Source organism: Dermacentor variabilis, chromosome 6 (assembly GCF_050947875.1).
Source record: "Dermacentor variabilis isolate Ectoservices chromosome 6, ASM5094787v1, whole genome shotgun sequence".
NCBI lineage: Eukaryota > Metazoa > Arthropoda > Arachnida > Ixodida > Ixodidae > Dermacentor > Dermacentor variabilis.
In genome coordinates, this window is record NC_134573.1 from 52,886,905 (window position 1) to 52,914,877 (window position 27,973).

General features: G+C 47.3%; 1 long non-coding RNA gene across 1 annotated transcript in view; it reads right to left on the reverse strand.

Annotated features, from left to right (window-relative positions):
• Window positions 1-27,973, reverse strand: part of LOC142584792 (uncharacterized) — a 113,072-nt gene that overhangs the window by 42,204 nt on the left and 42,895 nt on the right. Inside the window, exon 2 of the long non-coding RNA XR_012828936.1 lies at window positions 16,680-16,764. This is a non-coding gene — a long non-coding RNA (uncharacterized LOC142584792). The remainder of the gene's footprint in view (window positions 1-16,679; window positions 16,765-27,973) is intronic.

Below are 27,973 nucleotides of genomic sequence, written 5' to 3' on the forward strand. Positions count from 1 at the left end.
GTGAGTGCACTGATCCTACTGTTGCAGAGCAGCCCTCTGGACAGCAGAGCACGTGCCTGGCGCTCGCCTACTGCCACCAGGCGGTTGAGTGCCTCCAGCAACAGAATGTTTTGCTGCAAAAGAAAGTGGATTGTTGGAATGAATCAACCGCATATAAATTATTATTTACAAATAAAAATGCTCATTGCACTATGGGTACTAACTGCCCTTAACTGTGGAGGCCTTTAGTGTATGCATAATAAAACAATTTGTCGGGACAACCTTGCTTTATTTTTCATAACGGGTTGTTTTTTTCAGAGCCAATTGTAATGTTTATTAGTGTGCCAACAGCTGAGGTGTCCTCGAACCTTCACGAGTCTCTACTGTCAGCACCACAAAACCTATTTTTGTTCGCTGCAAAATCAATGGCGCTCCCTACAATCCCGTCGTATGCGAGCTGATTGCATCCTATGCATACAAACATCATATTTTTGTCCCGTTACGTAATTTTCTACCATCCTCGGCTGCAGGTGTCTCTCCTTGACATCCATTCTGTCACGCTTATGTAATCACCTGTTATAAGTTGGCAACAAGTGATTGAAGACGTGCATGGCCTGCCCACCGATTCCATTTTTTTTTCTTAATCTCAACTAGCATATCAGTTGCCACGGTTTACTACGCCACTGTCTTCCTGCCTTAATGCTATCTCCAACAATTTTTGTTACTTCGCTTTCTGCACAGTCCTCGACTTCTCAAGTTTCTTTGTTAACCTCCAGGTTTATGTCCCATATTGCATAACCGGTAGAATGCAACGATTCTAAACATTTTTCAAGGATATAGGTAACGTGGCGATCACGATGCGGGAATGCCTCCCATGTGCTGTTCAACCCATGAAATTTTTGTATAAGTTTCCTGCTTTATATCAGTACCTGCTATTGATATTTTACCTGGATAAAATACTCTTCCATAGATTCTGCGGGCTGAATGTCACTGATGAATTTCTGTTATATCACTAAGTTAGTGAAGGTTACCTTTATCTTTTCCATATTTTCGCGGGCCCACGTACATGTAAAAGCACAAACACTCTTATGCTCTCAATGCCTTTTTTAAACTGCTGGACATTTAGTTCGTTACTACGAAAGTGACTTAATCCGTGCACTATTATTATGCTAAATATGAAACAGTAGAAATATACTTATCCGCAGTTTGTCGATGCCTCCGTCACTGTGTTGGTTGCGAGATCCATCGTCGGCACCACCTCCTTGTCGCATCGTAGCTATATCGGCTGCCTTCCTTTTGCACACACTATGCAATATTCGTGACGCTCGCAGTCACGCAGAGTGGAGGAACTCAGCGCACTCACAGAAGCAGCACCGGATAAGTTGTTTGTTCAGGATTGTGCCGTGAACAGTAGGTACGCGTTGCGATCTGTAAAATCGCCTAAGCTATTCGCAGTCTTTCGGGGTGCACGGAAAGATTGCTCACGGAAGAACAGAACTATCCAAGAAATAGTGGTCATTGTCGAGCCTGATCACTACGTCGCGCACTGCAAGCTCGTTGTACGAGTTTGTTTACACTGGGCCTCTTCGATGTTTAGCCGCCATGCTCGCCCGATGAATGTATGTGATGACGCCACCACAGCGTTCCCTCGTGGTATAATGCGAAGCGTACTAAATTACAAATTAGTCGAATACACATTCAGTGTACATATTGTAAGCTTTAAAATGCTTTTAAACCACGTCAAACTAACTAATAATATTGTATTAAATGCATTTGTTTTATAACTCGCTTGTGCGTGTAATGCACTCGGTGGAACGACAAACAAGTGAAAGAAGGCACGACCATGCACCGACGGTATGATCACGTGAGCCCCAGTTTGTCGACCGCCCAGAAGGCAACGCCCAAGGAATGATAGCCACCCAGAGTGAATCTAGATAAACCAATGAAACTGGAGGCTTGTCGAAAGATAAACTGTGTCTCGGTACCATTTGTGCTTTCATCTTGGGGTGTCGCCAGAGCTCGTGAAGATCCCGAGTTTCGCCAAACTCGGCGCATCCTGCATAGCACCCCTGGAGCAATAACCACAGCAAAGCTACCGCGGCGGGCTCAAAAAATGTTGATTTGACCTGATACCCCTTCCGTATTGTCGCCTAGATCCTGTGGCTCGTTCCATTCAATTATTTCGTATCTGCTTCTATGCGCCCTGCGTAAGCTGGCCGTTTAACACATTTGCATTGGTTTAATTTCTTAAAAATAGCAGAAACGTACCGTACCGTACCTTGAACATCAATTTCTCTCAATGCCCCGGAACCGCTGTCGTGTCAAGTAGTAGCGTTTTCTTACCTCCTCACGTCGGCTTTTCGTTATCCCTCCCCCTCCCCCGTTCTTCTATGGGAACTGCGATCAAGGAGTGGCAAGTTATTATGAGAGAGCTTTAGCAGTGCCGTATTGCCGTACCGTAAAAGGGGCACGCGGTACTGTACTATCGTTAACTGCGATGTTAACCGCGATTATGTTAATCGCGATCACCGAAGAGATTTTAGCTGCGTGTGTAGCTCTATGCCTAGGGTAACGTGATAATGATCATCGTGGCTAACATTCATGCCTTCCGTAGTGCAATAAATATGCGCTGAGCACTAAAATCTTCATCTTGGCGAATACTCAAAAGCTTTAGTTTGTCCATACGCATATGATTTATTACGTAAGTGCGGGTCACAACAAACGTAGACTCCAGTCACAAGGCCGGCAGCGACACCTTGTGACACTTTAAGCTAGAAGACGTAAAAAAAATATTTGTTGCGTAGGTATTTTCTCTAAGCAATATATAAAATGGCCGTTTGTTGCAAATTGCACTGCTGCCGACAATCTACATCAGTAGATAAGTAGAATATATTTAGTTACGGCAGTACAAACCCTGCGTTCTCTTTCAATAAATTCTACGTCACTAGAAGGCGCCACCAACCCGAAGTGTTTTTTTCTTTACTACCTTTCATTTTCTGTTTTTCTTTTAGATGTCTTTTTCTTTTTTAATACTCTTTTTCCTCTCACATGTCTGTTACAAAGGGTACGGCCACAAGTTCAGTTCAGGTCAAGTATACCTTCCGGTTAGAAGGGTTAGAATACTTGCTGCCACTTCGCCCGGTCGCAGAAGGTGAATTAAACTTAACCCGAGCCTTGGTCCTAGCTTGGTGGCAAACGCACGCTAGACACGGACACGCCCGGTGTGGACATGGCCACACTCAAGTTTCGCGCTACGTGTGTGGCTCGGTGCGGCTCGGCTCGCAAAACATTGTGCGTGCGGAGCCTTAACAACTCCTTACTATCGTGGCTGTCCTTGCCATCTTACTAGATGGCAAGGACAGCCACACGGAAGGCCACACGGAAAGTCTTTCCGAATGGTAGAGTGCACGCATGCAAAGTCCTCGGCCGGTACACCATTACGGAAGTTACTGTACGGTAAGTTAGCACTGTTAAAAGTCTCCATTCACTCGTTTCGCGACTGCGTCGATTCTACCATTGTTTACGTCCTCTCACCCCTCCTCTCTACTATTCTACCTAGCTTCCCTCTGCACATGCACGTTAATAATAATGGAAGATCTTCAGTTTCTGCAATGGTATTGCTGGGATTTGGCGAGGTCGGACGCTGCCAGAGAACTTCGCCTACTTGCATGCAAGAAGTCACAAGATCCGTGGTTTTCAAGTGCCTTCAACTGCATATTACGTAAACTGGACCCCATGCTATGGCCACAACTGCCATCTAGCCTTTCCCGCGGCAAAACAACCTTGATGTGCCGCTTGTGGCTGGGAGTGGCGTTCACGAACGCATACTCCTATCGTTCGGGAATGGGCGAAAGCCCAATGTGCGACTCCTGCGGGTGCGAGGAAACCATCGAGCACCTATTGTGTACCAGCCCTCGCTACAATGTCCAACGCCTCTCTCTGCGGGCAACTTTACACCGACTGGACTCGAGACCGTTCACCGAGTCAAAGATTCTCGGACCGTGGCCACACCCGTCACTGGCTCGAAAAGCGATTCGCGCACTAGTGCAATACTTGAAGAGCACCGGCTTAAGAGACCATTTAAAGTGTCGTTGTGTATAGTGTCCCTCCCACACGCACTCAGCGCTTACTCTCTCCATTTTTTCCTCTTTCTGTTCCGCTTTCCCCCACACCCCAGTGTAGAGTAGCAAACCGGATGGCCTTCTGGTTTACCTCCTCGCATTTCCTATTCTTGTTTTCTCTCTCTTTGCTGGGCTAATGAATAATTACAGATCTTAACAAGCTAAAATGGTGACGCACAGAGAGCTCCAGAGGGCATTGTGCTCATTCGTTGTAGTGCAAAGGTCAAGCGAGTTTCTCGTGAGTCCTTTATTCTCTGCCACGTCCTTCCGATTTACACACACGCTCTGGGGCACCCCCGATGTAGCGTGAAAGACAGCCACAGCAGCATCAGTAGGAAGCCTAAGCAAGAGGCACCGAAAGCTTGGCTTTTAGAAGAAAAGCACTTCACTGGCTACCTCCCTCTGAGTAAAGGGAAGAGGGCAATGGGAAGAAAGGGTAGAGTGAAAGAGGAATGTGGTAAACATCCGGCTGCTTTAAGGCCAAGTACGTGAATAAGCACACTCAAAAGCACATGCGCGGTTTGCTTCCACTGGCTGCTGGCTTAGCCAAAGTGTATGTATTGCCAAATGAAAACAAGCGCACGTGAAACGCATTCTCGTATATTACTGTGGTGAGCGACAGCAGCTTTTGTGCACTAGCGTGTTTCGCAAGATCCAGGAGCTCCGACTTTAGGGCAACTTGTGACATTTGCACGCCGAATGCCGAAACTGTATGGGTGAAGCTCTTTCCTACAGCACTCTTTGAAGAATTTGCACCGTTTGGGGCTTCTCTTGTCCCACTACAATTATACACCATAAAACAACTTTACACCCTTTGGAGTGTATATCTGCCACCCAACAATAATCATCATCTCTCTAGCCCGTGTTTCCTTAGAAACGCGGCTATCGTTATTTTCCTGTCGAGAATGCTCGGTCATGCTGATAACGCACATGCCGTTCGTAACTTGGAACTACCGGGCTCGGAGCCCACATTATATTTGTGTGGCAAATATACTCCCCAAATTGTGCAACTGTTTTTTAGAGTGTAGACATCTGGCTTGCATGCATTTCATTTCTTTAACGCTGCGAGCCCGGTACTTACATATCCCGAACGGCTAGCGCCTTATCAGCCTGACATAGCACTCTAGACAGTAAAGTAGGCAGCTGCAAGTTTTCAAGAAAGGCAACGCGAGCAAGGCAGCTGATCAAGAGTGAAGTCAGTTTCCATGATCGCGAAGGAGCCAGTTGTTTCTCAGACAGTGTCGTAACCTCATAACGGCGCAAAACTCTTGCAGGAGTAGGTACCTAACACACTGCCGGAAGGATTTCAACTGGATGCTGAAGTGTCAATAACTCCTTTTTGGAGCATAGATGTAGTAAATAAAAGTGACTTGCCACTTACCCCAATTCACTGCATCAGCGCAAAAGCCGTTCTGAAACCTCGTTAATAGATTATTTTTATAGAATGTGCGCGCGTTAGTTAGAACGATGTTTTGCCTTGTGGTGGCTTCTCTATGGTCGCGAGAGAATGCGTACGGCTATTCCCACGTTCTAAGCTTCCTTACCTTAACGCTGCATTGATAGCCTTTTGTGCTTTTCTTCTCTCAATGAGCAAGGCTTCAGCTGACAACCGGCTTCTCTTCATTCCTGTTTGTTCCGTCTTGCGTCCGTGTTTGCAAAGCCACCTTTCCGAAACACAAATTCCTACCAACTTGGTCAGGTTTCAGCCTTTATGATCGTAAGGATGCTCCGTTATTTTGACCGAATATTTGCGAAAATGGTAAATAATAAGGCTTTAACCACGAGGTCCTATTGCAGTACTGCGCGAACCAAGCACACAGAGCGGAGCACACAGCTGTGGTGCATTGTGGAATAAGCAGCACTGCTAGCGCTGTCATTTTTTCGCACCATGGTCGCCACGAGGCATCGCACTCATCCTGACGTCACGTCAGGTGGCACAGCAATGTCGGGCCATCCAAAGGATGATAGGCACGATTTGTCTTTCCATTTTTACGATCCATACAACGTGCTTGTTTATTCGTGTCTTAATAGGTGGCTTCGTGCGACACTCATTGGTGGAAGAATATACCGGGTGTTTCAGGGAACACTTTCGGACATTTTTAGAAGTTGCCTCCGGCAGATAGCACAATTCTAGTCCATGAGGTGTCTACTAGAAGAGGTGGACACTGCTTGCACAAGAAATTGGAAAACATAATTGACAAATATAAAAATGACTAATTAAATTTTTAACTATTTAACTTTCGCCACATATTGTAATTTACAAATGTTAGCCAGGGAGTTCACAGAGCAGATCCATTGGAACGAGTTCTCTTGATGAGACATGTTTCGATATACATTTTCCCGAACTTTGCGCAGAAAGCCGTTGGCGTTCTAGTTGCTTTTTTGCGTCCATGAAGAAAACAGCGTCTTGTTAAGAAACTAAGTTGAATGACAGTGCGTTTTTACCGCAGATTTGACGGCGCATAACTGTAGATGGTGTGGTCCACATGATTATATTCAAGGGAATAAGTCTTGCAGGCTCACCCACAAGAATTTGTAAATTTCAAGATGTGACATAAGGTAATTAGTTAAAATTAGCAGTACATTTTTGTTATTTAGTCGATTGTGCATTCCATTTTTTTCGCAAGTAATGACTACTTCTTCGAGTAGACAGCTCATTGACTAGACTTGTGCTATGTGCCACAGGCAAGCTTTACAAAATTTTGAAAGTGTTCGCTGACCCTCCCAGTTAGAAGCATATTGCTACGGCATAAGCCGGGCGAGCAGAAGAGGAAGAAGACGTTAGCGTGTGCAGCCTCGGGACGCCATCTTGACTTCACCATCAATCTCGTCCCTTAAATAAAGCCGGTTTAACATTAACCGTAACAGTTTTGTGATGGAGGTGCGGGGTACTTCGACCAAGACGACGGAGCTGCTGCAGCAAGCACCACGCCGGAGCCGACGCCTCGCTCGACTGCCCCCAACACCACTTGAGATCCCGATGTCCCACAGCGGTGACCAACAGCCTTCTCTGGCAGCTCCAGTTCGAACAACCGGCGCCTGGATGCATCAGATGGAGCCCCGCCCTTTCTCAGGAAAATTCAGCGAGGATGTGGAGGAATGGCTCACCCACTACAAGCGTGTGAGCAAGTACAACGGCTGGAACTCCACGGCTCAGCTCGACAATGTGGTTCTGTTCATCACAGACACTGCGCTAGTGTGGTTCGAGAACCATGAAGATATCTGCACAACGTAGGACAGCTTCGTTACTCAGCTTACTGAGTGCTTTGGCGATTCCACCACGAAAAGGAAGCGGGCGGAGCAGACATTGTTTCAGCGCGCTCAAGTCCCAGGTGAGACCTGTACTACGTACATTGAGGCAATCCTGAAGCTTTGCAGAACGGTCAATCCTCGAATGTCCGAAGAGGACAAGGTTGGACACCTTCTTAAAGGCATAGCCGAGGATGTGTACAATAATTTAATCGGAAAGGAGAGTCTCGCCTCGGCCGCCGACCTCATCAAGCATTGCCGCACATTTGAGGCCTTGAAGCTGCGCCGTATCCCGCCTAAGTTCGGCAGGTTAGCAAATGTGACAACGGTGGCAAGCGTTGAAGACAATGACAACTACAGTTTTCAACTAGACGTTGCGGCAACTATAAGACAAATTGTTCGCGAAGAACTTGAAAGACACACCAAAGGGGCGGATGTCGACCAGCTTGGGTGGGCTCCCAACCAACCTCAAGAACATGCATCTGCTGTGTCCGCATCGTCTGCCATGCCAGGCGTTGCAGAGTGTCGAGTAGATCAGCTGCGACAGCACCGACGTACCTTTCCCGACGACGTGACGCACGATCGACGAACTCGTCGAGCTACCACCACGAATCGGAATTCGGAAGATCGCATTTATTATTCGCAGCATCCCAGGGTTGACCCCGAGGTTTACAACGTCGGTCGCGCATCGTCTGTGTGTTACAGCTGTGGCGCCTCGGGACACATTGTTCGTTTTTGTCGCCGGCGCCGACAGACAAGATATGGCCCACCACCAACTTTGCCTACTTTTGAACGTGACAGTTATGACGACCGTTGGCCGACAGACCCTGATAGTGCAAACACCACAGGCGCGCCACCCCGGAATACCTCGGAAGTGGCGCCACCCCGGAAGTGGCTCGCCAGCTTCAGACCGTAGCCTGACGCCCCCAACCAGTCGCCAACGCCGTTCACCGTCACCATGGCGACGTGCTGCGTCACCACTGCCGTCGGGAAACTAGCCGGCGAGACCGATGGAGGTAAGGTCGCCGGACAGTCTGCGTCTCTGCGAAATACTCCTCTGCCTATTATGATGGTGAAGAACAAAGTGCGTGTGTTAATTGATAATATACCTGCAACAGCATTAGTGGATACGGGTGCTACCGTTTCCGTCATGAGTGTGACATTCAAAGAGAGGCTGGGTCGGAAAGTTATGTTCCCGTGGAATGGTGGTGTGACGTTTCGTGGTGTCAGTGGAGAGTGCCTAGTTCCCCTTGGTATTTGTGTTGCAAGTGTTTTGTTCGGAAGAGAAGATCTTATAACAGAATTTCTCGTACTACCGCGGTGCAATCACGACGTGATTCTCGGGATTGACTTTCTTCAGGATTGTGGTACATCCGTTAACTGTGGCACAGGCGAAATTACTTTGAATAGCGCGCTTCTCGCCACCCTTGCCGACACATCCTTACCAGTGAAAAACTATTGCGTTGTTTCGAAAGATTTGCTGGTACCGCCTTGGTCGCTGTCACGTATCCCTGTCAACTTCGCTGCTGCCGACCTTTCATCGTTTGACGCGCAAGTCCAGCCACTTACGTCGAGCTGCGCAAAAAAAGATGTACTCGTACCACGCTCTGTCGTGAGAGTAGTGAATGGCGTCTCAAATTTGTGGGCTTTCAATTGTTCTTGCGTCCCTGCTGTTCTTCCGCGTCATATGAAGCTCGCTGAATTGGACGAGATTACTTACAGCTCCATTACAGTTCTAAGCGAGGAGGAGCAGTCTCGTACTAGCGATCCTCACCAAAGCAATTCTGAAGAGCAGATCCTATGGATGATCAACAAGGCGCTGCCCTCACATGAGCGCCACGTTCTCGCAGAAGTTTTGTGGGCATATCTTCCTGTATTCGATTTCGCACAAGGCGACAAGCAGGCTTCACTCCCTCGTTCTCGTGCTCGCCACAGAATTGACACCGGATCTGCGCATCCCATTCGGCAAACGCCTTACCGCGTTTCTGCAACAGAGAGGACAGTTATTGCTCAACAGGTGAAAGACATGCTGCGGAAAAGTGTTGTTCAAGAGTCCTCTAGTCCGTGGGCAGCACCAGTAATCTTAGTAAAGAAGAAGGATGGATCGTGGCGGTTTTGCGTTGATTACAGGAAACTGAATGCAGTCACCAAAAAGGATGTGTATCCACTTCCTAGAATTGATGATGTCATCGATTGTTTACATTCCGCTGCCTACTTTTCATCACTGGATTTGCGATCAGGGTATTGGCAGATACCCATGCACCCAGACGATAAGGAGAAAACGGCCTTCGTGACACCAGATGGTCTTTATGAATTTAACGTTATGCCGTTCGGCCTTTGTAACGCGCCAGCAACATTCGAACGATTCATGGATACTATCCTCCGAGGACTTAAATGGGAAATTTGTTTGTGCTACCTCGATGATGTGGTGATTTTTGGCAGCACATTGAGTGAGCATAACAGCCGTCTCAGTCTTGTTCTGGATTGTGTCAAACAAGCCGGCTTGATCCTAAATTCCAAGAAATGTCGTTTCGGGGAAACGGAGACGTTAGTACTTGGGCATCTGGTCGACAAAACGGTGCGAGGCCAGATCCACGGAAGATTGAGGCAGTCAGCTCCTTCGAAGCACCGAAGTCAGTGCGGGAGTTGAGGAGTTTCTTGGGCCTGTGCTCGTATTTTCGGCGCTTCATCCCAAGGTTCGCTGACGTGGTGTACCCCCTAACATGTCTTCTCCAAAAAGCCGTCCCCTTCAACTGGACATCGGCTTGCGACGACGCGTTCCGCCAGCTAAAATTTCTACTCACGTCAGGGCCCGTTTTGCGTCACTTCGATGCATCCGCACCTACGGAACTGCACGCTGATGTCAGTGGCATCGGCTTCGGTGCCGTACTAGTGCAACGTCATGACGGAGCTGAACACGTTGTGGCTTATGCTAGTCGCTCTTTGACTAAGGCGGAACGCAATTACACTGTGACTGAGCAAGAATGCTTGGCAGCTGTTTTCGCTGTCCACAAATTTCGGCCCTATATCTACGGACGCCCGTTCACTATCGTTACTGACCACCACGCGTTATGCTGGTTGGTGAATCTCCGTGACCCGAGTGGACGACTGGCACGTTGGGCTCTTCGACTGCAGGAGTACGACTTCGTTATTTTCTACAAGTCCGGGCGTCGCCACGCAGATGCGGACTGTCTCTCCCGCCTTCCTCTGACGACGACGGAATGTGACGCAGATAATTTTGATAACTGTTTTGCTCCCATTTCTTCTACATTCCCAGACTCGACGACTTTCAAAGCAGAGCAGGAAAATTATATTAGTTTGGAACCTCTATTTGTAGCCGCATCGCGTCCTGGAGCCACTGGCCGATTTTGTGTCCGCGACGGCCTGCTTTACAAGACCAATTATTCAGCTGAAGGTGCACGCTTCCTTCTGGTGGTGCCGCAGAGTCTGCGAACGGACATACTGAGAGCCATGCACGACGATGTGACCTCTGGCCATCTAGGATTCATCAGAACTTTGAACCGGACACATGAGCGTTTTTACTGGCCCAAAATGCGGGATACAGTCAAGCACTACGTCGCCAGTTGCGAACAATGTCAACGCTACAAACGCCCTACGACCGCTCCGCCAGGCCTTCTCCAACCTCTGCCGCCGCCTCGCCTGCCATTTGAACAAGTGGGTATCGATCTTCTGGGCCCATTTCCCCGATCATCTAACGACAACCGATGGGTGATCGTATGTGTCGACCATCTGACCCGTTACGCGGGAACGGCGGCCGTACCATCTTCAAGAGCTGTGTCCGTTGCAACGTTTTTCCTTCGATTCATTATTTTTCGACATGGTCCCCCCCGTGTCATCATTAGCGATCGCGGTCGTCAGTTTGTTGCGGACGCCGCAGAAGAACTGCTTCGTCTCTGCAGTTCACAGTTCCGTCATTCAACGCATTATCCCCCTCAGACAAATGGGCTTGTAGAACGTACGAACAGAACTTTAACTAACATGCTGGCCATGTACGTATCTTCCGATCACAAGGACTGGGATGACGTACTCCCCTTCATCACCTATGCTTATATTACTGCAAAGCATGAGACGGCCGATTACAGTCCTTTTTATCTCCTTTATGCACGTTCACCGCTAAGCAGCATTGACACTATACTACCGTTTGACTTTCACAGCGAGTACTCTGTTGCCAAGACGCTTTGTCTTGCCGAAGAAGCCCGGCGTATCGCTCGCCTTCATACTGTGGCATCGCAACACCGATCGAAAGAGCGCTATGACAGCCGACACCAGTCTGTCTCGTACGCTAAAGGAGACTTTGTGTGGTTGTGGACTCCGGAACGTAAACGTGGCTTATGCGAAAAGTTTTTACCCCAGTACACGGGCCCATTCGTCATTGTAGATCGCTTGAGTGACTTGACGTACGTGGTGGCACGCTTGACGTCGGCTGGTCGTCGGTCTAGCCGTACCCAGTTAGTACATGTTGCCCGTCTTAAGCGGTTTCACCCTGCGCTTTCCGAGTGATTTGGACTTGCCCAGCGGGCTTCGTCTGGCAACCGGGGATTGCTACGGCATGAGCCGGGCGAGCAGAAGAGGAAGAAGACGTTAGCGTGTGCAGCCTCAGGACGCCATCTTGACTTCCCCATCAATCTCGTCCCTTAAATAAAGTCGGTTTAACATTAACCGTAACAATATGATTTGATAATATAATCAATTAAATAAAATGACATCACGATTCGAATTGTTGCAGTATTTAGGCTCTGCCATAAGAGCGAACCATCACGCTTTGGGTGAGTTTCCTTATATTCTAGATATCGTTGTCATTTGTTTTCTAGTTAACTAAGTTCGCTTGTTTAACGCGTTGAATAGAAAGAACACGTAAAATTAAATCCTAAAGCACACGCACCTAGAGAGGTTAAATAGAAGAAAATAGCGCTACCAAGTCCACGTTCTCAATTGGAATATTTTATAACGTATCTGTGCTGAAAAAATTTGGCGGGGCATTCTCGCATGATGAGCTGCTAATCAAATTTTTATGGCTCTGGCCTGAACTGCTTTTCCGTTCGTGCTCGTGTAGGCGTGTGATCTCCCTGACTAGGCAGCATACTTTCACTGTGTAGACCTTCGTATGAACTATTCCTTCTGTTTTAATACGAAAGACACGTCCGCATAAAAACAAGGTTTGGCAGACCTGACTGAAAAAGAAGACTGCCAGTGCCAATGCATTCGCCTGTTTCCTATTTTTCTAGGTCATTCTATCTTTCTAGGTCATTTCTAGCCCTCTCATGTGAGAGAGCAAGAAATACTTGGTTGTGAAATTATTAATTGCTCGGTCTACATAAATCTACATCTGCGATCCATATGTGAGTGGAGCTCCATTATCATTGGCATAAATGTTCAGGGTAAGATAATAGTTGCAACATGGTTTTTAAAACTATGAAGGTGGGTGCTCTGAAGAAAGCAGGATGCTTAAAATGTAGAAGTCTGGCTGCGAAACTAAAATTTATGGACCTGTGCTTCATGACCTACGTGTTCAGCGTACTATGTGTGAGGCATGAAGTAGCGCGCTCTAGAAAAAATGTAAAAGACAGCGGCTGAAATGCAGTGCATATAAGAACAGCGATTGGATGTTAGTTCTTTCCGGGATAATATACACATTTAAAACTTGCCAGGTGAAATTCGTCTCCAATACAGGTTTTGGTGCCTTTTGAAAGCATTCAGCAAATGGTGCTAGTATCAGGTTCGTATGATGAGATTTTTGACTAAGCAGCTTTACAGTTTGCATGCAGTAGGAAAGGTGCGCGCACAATGTTATCACCAGCAGTATTGTTTGTGGCCAGTAAGTCCAGCTTCCACCACGTCCATTAGGCCCAGATCTCTTTATTTTTGCCCCAAGCGATACATCGTAGAGGCTCCTTAATTATGCTGTGGAGGCTATGAGCACGAGGTCCCGCTTTGAATTACTGAGAGTCCTGGGTTGCATTCTAACTGCGCCAGAATAAAGAAAAACATAATGGCTTACGTCATAATAAATATTCTTTTGCCAGAAATTAATATTTGAAGAATATATTGCGAGGGAGCACTATTCATCGTAAACCAAATAAGCAAATTTTCGTTCAACAATCTCGATCTCACACGTTTCTCTTGCGGTAGTAAAGGAAGAGTTGATAGAGATGCCCAAGCCGCAGATTTCTCACCTCAATTCTGATCTCACTTGAAATCTTGTCACTTCTCAAGAGCGAAGGCGTTTGTAAAGCCTCTCCAAAGGAAGAGGGGCAAATCTCAATAAGGGCAGCTCTGTCTAGAGGACTCTGTGAAGTGCCCACTTCCATACGCGAGGGCTTCAGCTTAACAACTCGACGCTACGTGAAAGAGAGCAAACATCGGCCGGTGGACAACGAGGGCGCGCGCGACAAAAATGCGTTTGTCGACTGCTCCTCTTCTAGGGCACCACACCTGGGTCTTTGGCATTAGGCCAAAGCTTAAATGATCCGGTATAGAACAGTTTTGGTGCTCATTTCGTCTTCGCAGCGACGTTTCAATTGGCCGTCTGTTTTGACATAGTGGATAAATGAAAGTCTAACGTTCTGCACGAGAATAATTAGGGGCACGCGACGACAGGCAAGTGCTACTGCACTGGCTTTGAAACGACACGATTTGTGATATATATATATATATATATATATATATATATATATATATATATATATATATAAGTGTACTATTATTAGGGAATTCAAAAGCACGGAGGAACGGAGGAATAGGCTATTGCTAACTCCATAGCAGCTGCTCTAATCTTTGTCCATGAAGGTACTAAAATAAGATTGTGCAGAGCTGTATACATCTCTGAACGTGGGTAACCTCCCCTTCCCCCAGCCCGTTCTTAAGGAAGAACCCTCACACATAAATATTACATTAATATCGTGTCTTCCACAAAGCTCTTTCATTATTGTATCACATGCTGCTTAAGCCGAAGCAACAGACATTTAGTAGTAGACGTTTCATAAGAAGTGCTAAATGGTAAATGATACAGAAAAACTTAAGCCGCCTGTAGTGCACTTCAGTTATTTTCGGAAATGATTGTACTACCCCCTCAATATGAGTTGCAACACGGGCTTACACTCGTCAGTTCTTTCAATTAATATATATATATATATATATATATATATATATATATATATATATATATATATATATATATATATATATATATATATAGAGAGAGAGAGAGAGAGAGAGAGAGAAGACGAATGGAAACTGAGAGACCCGATTTTCACTCCTCATGTCGATAAGAAGCCAACAGTCAGTGAAACCGATGACAGCAAAGGACACATTATCTGCAGTTCTGCAGTTCTTACTTGAATTAAAGAAACCACAAATGAATAGAAATAAAGTGGGTGAAAAATAACTGCCCGCAGGTGGGATACGAACCCACGTTTATGCTTTACGCATGCGATGCTCTTATCAATTCAGCTACCGTGACGCTGTTTTTCCATTAACTTTTTGAGGTACTTATGTTGATCTACTAGAAATAACCATGTCAGTGTTAGCCAGCGTCACCATTGACGGTCTTGGCAGCGGATGAAGCGCATGCCGCTTGCAATTCACAGGCTTATGCGAGAAGACTAAGCTAAGAATGGCCCACTTTATCTATATATATATATATATATATATATATATATATATATATATATATATATATATATATATATATATATAATTGGTGCCGGTTACGCTGACGTCGACGCAGACGCCTTCTTGGCAGAGTTGAGTGTGAGAATGGGGTGTATGAACCATATAATTTTTGTAACAACCGCGCTTTAGTAGCACCGTTCTATCAACATCAACTATACGTTGATTCGCCTTGGAAATTTTCTAGGCGTGCAGCCCCCTATGATAACGTTGACACCACTGTTTGTGATGATGGTAACCATCAACTTCACCATTAATATCAGGATCCTAAGTATAATCATCATCCCAATCGTGATCATCATAACTGCAGCCATCTCTATGCTTCATCAGAATTATTACCAGCGTCATCACAGCAATCATCATTATCGCAGGCCTTGTTCCAATACTCGCGTAAAGCGCAAAGCCGATGTCTTAGTGGAAAGCGGTCATCTAAACCATCGTTACCCGCCGTGGTTGCTCAGTGGCTATGGTGTTGGGCTGCTGAGCACTAGGTCGCGGGATCGATTCCCGGCCACGGCGGCCGCATTTCGATGGGGGCGAAATGTGAAAACACCCGTGTGCTTAGATTTAGGTGCACGTTAAAGAACCCCAGGTTGTCGAAATTTCCGGAGTCCCCCACTACGGCGTGCCTCATAATCAGAAAGTGGTTTTGGCACGTAAAACCCCATAATTTAATTTATTTAAACCATCGTTTTAGTTCAGAGGAGGCCGTCATAGAACACAGCTTCGCCAAGACACGATCAGCAAAACGGCTGCTGAGCAGGAAAACTCGGAAACGAGACGGAAATGTCATCCACATCCAACAAAACATGCACACGCTTTGCTATGCGCTTAATGTAAGCTACGTCCGAACGCGCAAAGAAGGTAGTTTGAGAGATGGGATAGGATTTACTTAGATGGGGACTTTGTCGCCGTGTGGCGGCGCCACTTGGCAGAGCCGCCTTGCCACCGTGGCATCACGTAGCAAAGACAGTGCAACAGGAGGTCCTAGGGCTATTTGTATGGGGACGACAATGTGCTGCTAGCGGACAATGCAAGAGATTTAGAAGCTACCAAATATTAGCGGCGATACAGCAAGAAATTTTGGGCCTTGCGTTTAGTAAAGAAAAATTGGGAATTATGATGTTTTATAAACAAATGTGTAACTACGTCTTATCAACGTAACAAGAAGTCCTGCCCATTGCAAAGCAATATAGATACCTGTGTTCATACGTAAGCGAACGCCTACTCGAGAATCCAACAAGATAATGCAGGAATGAAGGAGAAACGGAATGCAGCAATATTCGATTAAATTCTGGAGTTTAACGTGCGAAGACCATGTTTTTGATAAGGCATGGTGTAGCGGAGGGCTCTGGGTTATGTTAGAACAACTAGGGTTTTTTAACGTGTGGACAAGGCACGGTACAGACATACTTTTTTGATTTTGCCGCCACCGAATTGCGGCCTCCGCCGCAGAGATTTGATCCCACAACCTACTGCTCTCCAGCTCAATGCTAAAGCCACTAAGCATCCACGGCGGCGGGATTGCAGAAATAATGAAACATACATTACTTAGGGGCTAAAATAAACTTGAGGTGACGCGAATAACCTGCAAAGGCTTAATGATGTCAACGCAAATGTCCACGAACAGTTCGTACTTACAATCGGACATCCTCAACGAGGCACGTTGGCTTTGGGGACCCATGATAAAACCATACATGAGGAAGTGTAGGGTGACGTGTCGTGGCTGTAGCGAAACAAGAGAAGAGACGCGCAAAATTACACTTCAAGAAAGATTAATCAAAACAACAACAAAAAATAGACAGTGGTGGTACTTATGCTGTTCTGGTGCTATTTTAAATGCGAGAGCATTACTTGTCGCTGAGTGCGTCGCTGAGCTATGTCACAGAGTTCAGTATTGCGGCGAAACGCGGCTGAGTGCAGTGCTGTGCCGTTATGTTTCCGAATGTAATGTTGCTTCTTATGGGGTCGCGAGACCGCAATGCTGATTTCTATTTGCCGTGTTCTCAATAAAGTACCATTTCACGCACATTGCTTTGAGTGTTCTTTCTCGATGAAAACACTTCTCAACACGTTAACACCACTTGCGACGACAGTATTTTTAAGCAGCACAGTAGCTGCATAGTTTTTGTGAGAGTCTTGGGGGCATTGAGGACAATGGCAGTATGACACGCTGAAACCCTTGAATCAGACACTTTTTACAAAGCGTGTAATTAACCTACGCAAGTTAAACACATTTCATTGGTCACCCACATTATGCTGCCTACTTCGTATAAACGTAATCGCCATGCTTCGAATAGTTTGTTGTGGAGACTGGAGAACAGCAACTACACAATTTAACGCAATTTACCAGCAATTTGGTGCCTTTTTAGGGCATCGAAATTGATACAAGGAGATAATTCACCATTTATTTTAGAGGTAAATAAATAAAACATACACTTCAAACTTCGAGTAGCCATCGAGTAGCACTCATTTTCTCAAAATAATGACATTCGACTTCGTGCTGCATCTAGGAGGGTGGACAAACTTCAAAGTATTTGATACAGCGCCTCTAAACGGGTGAAAACTAGGGTTTATCAATAATTAGTTAAGGTCTAAGTGAGACAGAAACTTTACAACTTACAAATGCATTGTCGTTGACAATCCCAACATTTCCGAGAAAACAAAAGCTCCTGAGCGATGAAGTATCGCATGTAATGGTTTTGAGCGACTCACGTCTGATTACCAGCTTCGCTTAAAAATTCGCACAAGGCATTTATATAGTGTGTACCGTTAATGCAGAAGTGCTTGGCTGGAGGATGTGCAATGCCTGGAGTGCCAATAAAGCAAACGTGTAGCATTTTGTCCGCCGCCTCAGCCAATAATTTCAGCGCGTCCACATATGCGGAACTTAAGATCATGCGCCAGTGATGGGACAATACACGGAGAAATCATTCTCGCAGAAAGTTCGCCGTGGCAGATCTCGCGCCGTTCCTAAAATAGAGTATAATCTAGAAAACTGATTTGATAGTTTGTGGTGTTCGATGTCGTCTTCGGTGAGTAGCACTTGTAATCTTCCAGGGGCTGATTATATTGTGCGGTGTAAATCCTGTGTTCAGGTCGTCATACGAAATATTGTTGAGTGGCGACAAGAGAATATCTCAAAAGACAGTGATATCAGGATGTGGTGGTGCGCTAATGGTGGGTAAATTTTTACGTCGAAGGTCTTGATCAGTACTGACGCTGCCAGAAGAGATTTTCAACGATGGCAAATCGAAATTCCAGATCGAACTACTAGTAGTAGTCACCGATCTTCGTAGTGAGTGCCATCGCTGGTTGCAAAAGAAACATCTTGAGAAAGTGAACTGGCTTTGCCTGAGTGGCGATGGGGATGGAGCGTACTGGCGAGTGCCTTCTGAACCGGAGAAAAGGAGAACAGATCTCTGTTTGATAGGGTTTCGCTTTGAGAAGCATCCGACGTCACTTACATGCCTCTCGACTGCTTTTGATAAACAAACATCGTGAATAACTCGGTGGCGTGCGGTGTGGGTGGTACTATTTGTTGATGATCATGTCAGTTAAACCCGACGGGCGTTTCTTATCGTTCTCGAAGCCACGAGGTTGCCGAGACATGCTGCCGTCCAGTACTGAAGAATTTCAGTAAATTGGAGTGCAGCGACGCTGTTACGCTTGAAATGGAGCAACGTATGGAGGCGAAATTCCTCCCCAGCAGTTCCTGGCGTGCAAGAAGGTTCTTGTGCTCAATCAATAACCCCGCCCCCTTCTTATTCATCAGATTTGGCGTAACCGAATAATTCATGTTTCGCTCGCTTGAATAAACAGCTGAAAGGAGAAAACTTTTCTGACATGTTCCAACATCTACTGCCATGTAAACGTTGTAATCAAGCACATTCCAGAAGCCACCTTTGCGCAAAATATACTAGCCGGTTACACGCATTCCTAAATGTGCATAACCAGCGAGGGAAAGTATTTCAAAAGACAACGAACTCAACTGTAGCATACACGCATTAGCTTTTCTGCAGGTACCTTATAAAAATAATTCAGTTGCCGCATGTATTGATCGCAGGGTGTATTCGCGTGACAATATTCATACCGAGCATCGATGTCCGTTTCACGACCGCGTTACTCCGAGTATAATCCTTAGTCCAAATAATGTCTGAGTGGCATGAAAATCCACGGGAATTGTGCCGTCGAGTCAACCCTGTTATGTATATATATATATATATATATATATATATATATATATATATATATATATATATATATATACACACACATAGTCCTATCATAAGAAGCCAACAAACATTGACACCAAGGACAACATAAGGGAAATTACTTGTGCTCAATAAGCGAAATAAAGAAACGATAAATTAATGGAAATTAAAGTGCATGAAAAACAACACACTCACAACAGTCCCAGGGTTCTGCTAGGACGCATAAATACCCCAGAAAGTGGATGGGGGTACAGTGCCGCGGTAACTCAATTGGTAGGGCATCGCACGCGAAATGCGAAGGTTGTGGGTTCGGTTCCCACCTGCGGCAAGCTGTTTTTTTCATCCACTCAATGTCCATTAATTTATCGTTTCTTTATTTTGTTTATTGATCACAAGTAATTTCCCTGATGTTGTCCTTGGTGTCAATGTTTGTTGGCTTCTTATGATGTGACTAATAAGAATCGAGGCCCTCGGTTAACCGAGGGGCCCGATTATATATATATATATATGTAGGCAATAAAGAGCGCTGTAGAGGACCATCCTCTCCAGAGCTTTGGGCGGGGGAACGGCGCCGTATATATATATGCAGTTGGATATCTCCTGTGCAAAGCTTTTCACGTTAAAGTGGCGAAAATAAACTCTGTCAGGGCATACTGAGCGACCCTTGACATGGATGGTATCTTTAAACAGAAGCTGCTATTTAGACGAGTACAAAGAATTCTGTTGCTTGCATATGTGGGCTTTGAAAAACACAGCGCCAGCCAGATTGCTTTCGGCACCCACTGATATAGAGGAGTTTTGTCTAGAGTTGGCTTGCCACTATCTGTGCTCCTGAAGCTCTATTTTATTATAGTGGACGTTGTTTTTGCGCGCATCCACGCAAGTGCGTCGCGCGATCCTCTCGTTTTTCAGACAAGTACCGCCATTTCAGTAGCCGAAAAACCTGCCTTTCGATTAAAGAATATCAGGCGGTGAAAACTGATCCGGTGCACAACATTACGGTGTCTTTCGTAGCCGATGTGATCCTTCGAGACGTCACACCTTATGGCGACTCGATTTGTCGCATTACGCGCTGCTTCGACACCGGCACGCCGTAGACTAAGAGCTCACGCGTGACCTAATGAGCGCTCAGATATTTCTCGCACTGTTACATATTTGCGCAGGACTTCATCGAAACAAGTTTTACTTGCGCAACCCCATCACCACTATACCGCAAGCGCGTGATATTTTCGCCCTAAGACCGGGCAATTACTATACTTTTATTATCGTTATATTTTAGGCTTTTTCCATTGTTGGAGAAAGCTGTCGCTAGGGGAACGAGAAGAGAAAGGGGGAAGCCTTGCGATGTCGAGATTACCTGTTGCCGACCTCACGTGTGTGTTTTCGTCTTCGCCGTCGACTAAGATAAGGTGGCTGAACAAAGACAAAGCGTTGCGTGATAATATTTCTTATTATTTTTTTAGAGGCACGGCATGCATCATCCCATCTGTTCTTATCAAATGCTTACAGCCGTTACACGAATTATTTTTGTCTGTGCAGTGACGCAGTTCTGGATTCATTATCTGCATTCAGATACCTAGATGCAGTCGCACGGATAATATACCTGCTTCTCTTCTTTTTTTAACATCGTAAGTTCAACAAATTACTCAGGTGGTAACTGCTGCTAAACCTATCATGTACAGGTATTAGAACCGTTGTCTTTTGCAGCGGAGCTGTGTAGGGGGAGCTTAGCAACGGTTTATATGCGGCAATTAAGGCTGGCATAGGACAGCACTGTAGATATTAGGTCTCAACGCAAAGCACTATTTGCCACAACCCAAAAAAGGTCAAAACGTAGTGGCCAATGAACAGGAAATGAAGGCTTGCTTGCGTACAACTCACTCCACTGAAAAAACAACTTATACGCGCCTTTCTTTAATTAGTTATCGGCAATTTTTTTCAAATTTCACTTTATCGTTTTCACGCTAGAGTACAACTAGGAGCTTGGACGTCTGGGATGGTAAAATCTGGCGGTTATTTTCGAAAACGAAGTCTGTGTGACTATGTTCGAATGAGGCAGCCAGCCGGCAAACACACTCCTGGTACGTCGGAAGGGTCTGAGAACTCGCCTAGCCAGCTTTTCTGTCTTTTATTTACAATTTCAAAACAACCCGTCACATTAGAGATAATGTTTTACCTTTTTTTTTCAAGCCATCGGTATACTTTTGTTAAGATATTTCTTTCGGCGTGAGCAAGGAAAGGCGGAGAGTCACGAACACCACACGAAAAAAGAAATATTCTTCATAATAACGCGATTTGATTGGCTGCCGTGTGCATCATGTCAAAACGCTATCAAGCGAAGCTTTATTTTCTAATCGCCAATGAGTTTTGCATGTCGTCGTCGTCGTGGCCTATTTAAGTGAAAACAAAAAAAACTGCTACTGACCTGCGCTACCTTGCGAAATCTCAACCAATGTATAGCGAAGCGTTTTTCTTTCTGTCAGTTGGAAACAAAACCTCAGTGGCCTTTGAATAAATGAGACGCTTAAAACGCTGCTCATATATGACTGACTGTTCGAAATCACGCCCTAATGCAACGCTTCTGAGCACTTGTTTAGGACATCATGCAAAGCGCGTCCGCACACATTTTATTTCACCAGAATAGTGGCCATAGAGTATCTGCCCTACCATTCTTCTCGCTAAATGTGACCTTTGAGACGTATATAGATTTCAGGAGGGTAAATAGGCAGCAGGGCAAATTATGCATTGTTTACAAAACAACGCTATCACTTTGTTAAAAGGATTACAAGCACTCTGTTTGGTCTAGTTGAAACATTTGGTTTGGAGGACTAGAGGTACTCTGTTTGGCGGTCTACAAGAACTTGGTCTGGGAGAGTACAAACACTTTGGGGCAGTACTATTGCCCTTTTCGGGAGAGAGAATTAATACACCCCGGAAGAGTACTAGCACTCCCTTGCGGTGGAGTAATAAAATTCTTTCGGGGGGGAGGGGGTATTATACTGCTCCTTCTCAAAGGAGGTCGACCTACGTTGGAAAAGGGAGTTAAATGTAGGACAACCAGATACTCCCTCAAAGAGAGTTCCCGGAACTCTTTGTTTCAGAGTGCATAAACTCCGAAACATAAGCACACTAACTCAACAAGGATGGTGTCACGCGCGCACAAGGAAATATGAGAACACCTCGCTAGATGACCGCGGAATTTCGCAGTCAAAATGCTGGAGCGAAGACGCCCTGCAGCAGCAGCAAGCGATTGGACCTTTGCGCTGCGCCTCGCATCAAGGCAAACAAAGCCGCATAAACACAGCGCGCGGCCAGACTCTGTCCCCGTCGCAAATGGCTTTCAATATACAGTGGCGCGGGTGGGCACGCGTGGCCGCTCTGAATGTCAAACGCGCCCCCTTCCCCATCCATCCTCCGGATCCTTCCTTCCCGCTTCCCTCACTTGCGTGCGTGAGATTCAGCCGTGATCGCAGACTCACCCTCGCACGATTTCCCTCACACAAACAGCTCACGGCGACCATTTGGCACCTTGTACTTTATACAAAAACCCACGGTGACGCCTACGCTGACGGCAGAAATGTCCCTGGACTGTCCATATATTTGTTATCGTAACAAATGTAGAGAACAAAGGGATGCGAATTATCCGGTTGCTAGACAAGCTAATTGAAATATTTTCGGAATGCTTTTCTTTTTTGAGGCAGCGTGGTCTACGATTCGGTCAAGTACAAGAAATGAGAAGCTCTCCGACGGAAGGAAGGCTTCGTGGGGAGCAACGATACTCCCAAGTTTCATGCACGTGCTGGTCCTATCTTTGTATGTGTGCGGAAACTTGAGCGCTGGTCCCCCCTCAGCAGCTATTGTTAAAGGCGCGCCATGAGTAGAGCCTAGGTAGAGGCGCGCCATTAGTGACGCCGAAATGTTCTGTGAATGGGATAGCGGATAGCAACATGGCACCCCCACCCCTCTTAGGATTGTTCATAGCTCTTGCCTTGATTTCACATTTAAGCTGCGTGGCGGTTTCTTTCATCTGTGTCGCTCTTCTGGAACCCACTTCTGAAACTTTCTGTTCCGTGAGAAAGTGGAGAACGTGATGAGGGGACTTTGTCAGAAGATCTCGGGCGGAGGGTTTCGAACCGCCCTCAGCTGGCTACGCCAGTACTCTGCACTATTTACCGCGCTCGCTCTTCCAGGTCTTCGTCGATAACCGTCGAGTACTTGCCCTTTCGAAAGGCGTTGCAGTCTGAATTATTGGCCCTTCCTAGGTTTATGGATGGGCACCAGTAATCAATCTCTGAATGACATAATCCCTTCCACTTGTCTCTAAGTTTCTTCCGCTTGACTCGTGAGGCTGCCATCGAAAAGTTTAGACCCGTCCCGGTGTCTCAGGAGACACTGTTTCTAACGCGACTGGGGTTAGTCGGTCGTCTCAGAGAGGGACGCGTTGTTGTGCCGCACTGTGGACGCTCACTCCCTCGTGAAAGTGCGATATTCCTACGCCACGTGTGGCGCACTAAAGTCGCTGAAAGTCAGCATCTTTTCCTCGTGGGTTGTTTACTTAGAAGGTTGTCGAAATTGGAAAGGCTGCCGTTTAGAGAGCGGCAAATGCTTAGTATGAAAAGGGTTCGTAGTGTCTTTTTGTCTTTGAATGTCATCATGAGGATGTGTTCAAAGGTTTGTTGTATGTACATTTTGCTGTTTCGTGTGGTTGACCGTAGAGCGTTCACACTGTGTTGCATGAGTAATTTCATGCTTTCTATTATCGCCGCCTTTGTTGCATAGCGTTTGTTTCGTGCCGGGAAAACACCTTGCATGTGGCCGATTTCACCACACGGTCTGCAATATACCACAGACATTCGGTAAGGGACAACGGTGAGGGACATTCGGTAAGGGAGCAATGACCAGGTATCGACCTGGTCATTGCTCCCTTTACCTTAACGTAGAAGGCTTCGGGATGGCATCTGAAGTGTATTAGTGCTGCTGACAGATTTCTCAGTTTTCGTGAAAAAGATATGTCGTTGTTCGTGAATGGTCTCCATGATATCTTCCTTCCTGATCTTTCCAGCTATTCCCCCTGATACACCAGCACAGGTCCTCGGTAACAGTTTAATGGAGGCAGAGTATATGTAAATGTTGGTTCGCACTTGTATTTTGTTTCACTGCAGTCAATTTTTCCTCTATCACCTCCTCCACCGTGTTCGTGAAAAGTAGATCCGGCTTCCATTCTACGTGCGTGGTGAGTTTCTTGACATAACTCTGTATCCACTTGTTATTTGCATGTGCCATGGTAATCGCTATACTAGAGTCCTTCCCTTTGTGAACGTTCAGTCCGAACGATGGCCGATAAATCGCTTTGCTTTGTAGTAAATCCGAAGTGGCAGCGGTGGCTCACAGCTAGACGGCTTGGTTGCTAGATACCGAAAACCCCGTTTGCTCCTTTCAGGCATGAACTCCTCTCCATCCATTCGTCACCACTGTTGCCCGCTCTTTTTTTCGCCTCTTAAGCGATTCCGCGGTCCACATTACGTCGTACACAGATCTTCCTCTATGCTCGTCTACTCTGATTTGGGTGCTTAATTATCAACTAAATTAGCAAGCATGTGCCACGCGCGCCCAAGCAAGTGAGTGAGTGAGTGAGTGAGTGAGTGAGTGAGTGAGTGAGTGAGTGAGTGAGTGAGTGAGTGAGTGAGTGAGTGAGTGAGTGAGTGAGTGAGTGAGTGAGTGAGTGAGTGAGTGAGTGAGTGAGTGAATAAACTTTATTGTAGGTCCGGCGAGGACGCGGACTCGTCGCGCACCCGGCTAGTCCCACGTCGGGAGCGGCAGGTCTAGCCCACCGGCCCGGTCGCGGGCACGCTGGACGGCCAGGATTTGCTTTTCTAGAGCGGGGCTACGCAAAAGCGAGTCCCACTCCTCCTTGATGAACTTGGGGTATGTCGACCCACACTCCCACAGCATGTGCGCTAGAGTGGAGGTCTGGCCGCAGGAGGGGCAGGCGTCGTCGCGATACACGTCCGGGTAAGCCTCGTGGAGAACGGACAGACACGGATACGTACTGGTCTGCAGAAGCCTAAGCGAAACGGCTTGCGCCCTATTCAACTTGGGGTGAGGGGGTGTAAAGACCCTTCTGGACATGTAGAAGAATTTAATAAGCTCGTTGTGAGTAGCGAGAGCGTCCCTGTGGCCGTAGGGAGGAGGGGAGTCGGTGCTTCTTGTAGAGGAAGCGCGGTCGGTGAGGTCACGCGCAGCCTCGTGAGCAGACTCATTGAGGTTGGGGGGAGCACCCTCGACCGACCCTACGTGAGCTGGAAACCAGTGGATTGAATGATGCGTGAGAGCATCTCGACTCGAGCTGCTAAGAAGACGAGCAGCTTGCTTGGCCATGCAACCCTTCTGAAAAGCCCTAACTGCTGTTTTGGAATCGCTATATATCTCGGATCCACGACCATCCAGCAGGGCGAGGGCGATGGCGGCTTGCTCGGCGACACCGGGGTCTGAAGTGCGAATGGAGGCGCAGTTGGAAATCGTGCCGCTGGAGTCGACCACAACGATGGCAAAGGTCTTCCCATCGCTGTACTCCGCGGCGTCGACGAAGCCTGCTCTAATGTCTCGTTGCTTGATCTGTTTGAGGATGGCTGCTGCTCTGGCCTTGCGCCTGCCCTCGTTATGGACGGGATGGACGTTTCGGGGCACAGGGGCCACTTCGAACTTGTCTCGAATGCACCTGGGGATCGGGGTACTGACCATCGGGAATCCCGCAGGTTGGTAACCCAGCTCTTCGAGGATGCGTCTACCTGCCGCTGTGGTGCTCAAGCGAGTGAGTTGCGCGCGTTCTTGGGCTTCAGCAATCTCCTCGGCAGTGTTATGCACCCCCAGCCTAAGGAGGAGCATGAAGACTCCTCCCTCGGTGACCGCGTACACTCGCTGTCATAACGCTGGAGCGAGGAAGCGCTTCAGCAGCAGCGAACAAGTTGATCGTCGTGATGCCTCTCGCTTCAATGCGCACTATGTGGCGAGAACACAGCGCTCACGAAGCTTTCATCACTCCGGGCTGTCTGTCGCCATCGCATATCGCTTTCAAGATAGTGCCCACGCGGTCGCGCCATACGCAGCGGCTGCCAGAGTACATGGAGGAAAAAAATATAGGAGAGAGTTAACGTCACGCAGCCAGCGTTGTCAAGGGAACGCTCCATGAGACCGTAGTGGTGACCCAACACGTGACCTCTTGCGTCTAGATCACGGATCAAGATTCGAGATTTGCTGAGGTGTTTGGTTCGCAGTAGCCACGCGAGCAGATTTGATTTGGCGCGCGCTTGTTCATCATCATCATAAAAACTTTATTGTAAGACTGAGGAGTTTGGAGCACGCAGGCTCCCGGGCCGCCGCACAACCCCACTGCACTCAAGCGTTTATGTTGCTTCGCTCCATAACGCTGGCAGCCCGATCAGAAGCCATAGTCTGCACGACCGGGTCTCCAGAGCGCAGCAGGGTCTCCCAGTCCTCCCAGGTCTTCAGGTGCTCGAGGCCCCGCGGAGGAGGATCCGCCGGGCAATGAGAGAGGAGGTGGAGAGCAGAAGCGCGAGGTTCGGGACAGAGATTACAGGCTGATGTGAGGAAAAGTGGGTGATAGTGAGAAAGAGTCAGAGGAGATGGGAGAGTGTGAGTTTGTAATCGGCGCCAAAGGGTTGCTTGTCGATTGCTAAGGGATTTGTGTGGTGCGGGGTACAGCTGACGCGCCGCCTTGGAGGCAATTGTCAGCTCGTTGAAAGTGTGCGCGCGCTCCTTCGTGAATCCCGGATCGGAGGCCGCAAGAGCCCGGTCTAAAGAACCTCGGGCTAAGAGGTTGGCGGCCTCGTTTCCAGGATTCCCGCAGTGCGCGGGCACCCAAATCAGCTCCACATGACGGGGCGGGGGTGCAACGGGCGAGTCCAGTATGCAAAAAGCAGGGACGTGGAATCGGCCTCGTGCGAAATTTAGGATTGCAGTTTTGGAGTCTGATAAAACATACCGTGCTTCTGTGTTGATGATAGCTAGGGCAATGGCGGCTTCCTCTGCAGCTTCGGGAGAGGTGTCTGGGGGGAGTGTGTGCGTTCCAATCGGAGAGAGAGTGTGATCCACCACGACAGCGACCGCTTCATCACCCTTGCAGGCTGCGTCTACCCATACGGCGTCCGGTTCCGAGCCGTAGTAACGGTGCAGCGCTGTAGCTCGAGCTCTGCGGCGCTTATCGTGGTGGTCGGGGTGCACGTTACGGGGTAGTGGCTTAATGAGCAGTTCGCGGTGTAAGGGTTTTGATATGGGGCGTAATGTCGGATCGTTGGCTGGTATCCGGATTCCAAGGGAGTGCAGTATGTACCGGCCAGTGTTGGTTTGTGTGAGACGAAGGTATTGTGCTTAGCGATGCGCGTCTAGAAGCTCCCCGATTGTGCTGTGGAGGCCTAATTGTAAGAGTCGGTCGGTAGGTGTATTTATGGGAAGGTGGAGGGCGACTTTGTATGCCCGGCGAATAAGAGCGCCCGTGGCGTCAGTTTCACGGCGAGAGAGCTTGAGATAGGGGGTGGAGTAGAGTACGCGGCTGAGTACAAGGGCGTGAACAAGTCGGCATAGATCACGCTCCCTCATGCCTCTGTGGTGGCCCGAGACCCGGCGGATAAGGTGCGAGATCGCCCCTACTACCTACCTCAGTCTCCGGAGTGTAGTCGTGTGCTTCCCATCACTCTGGATATG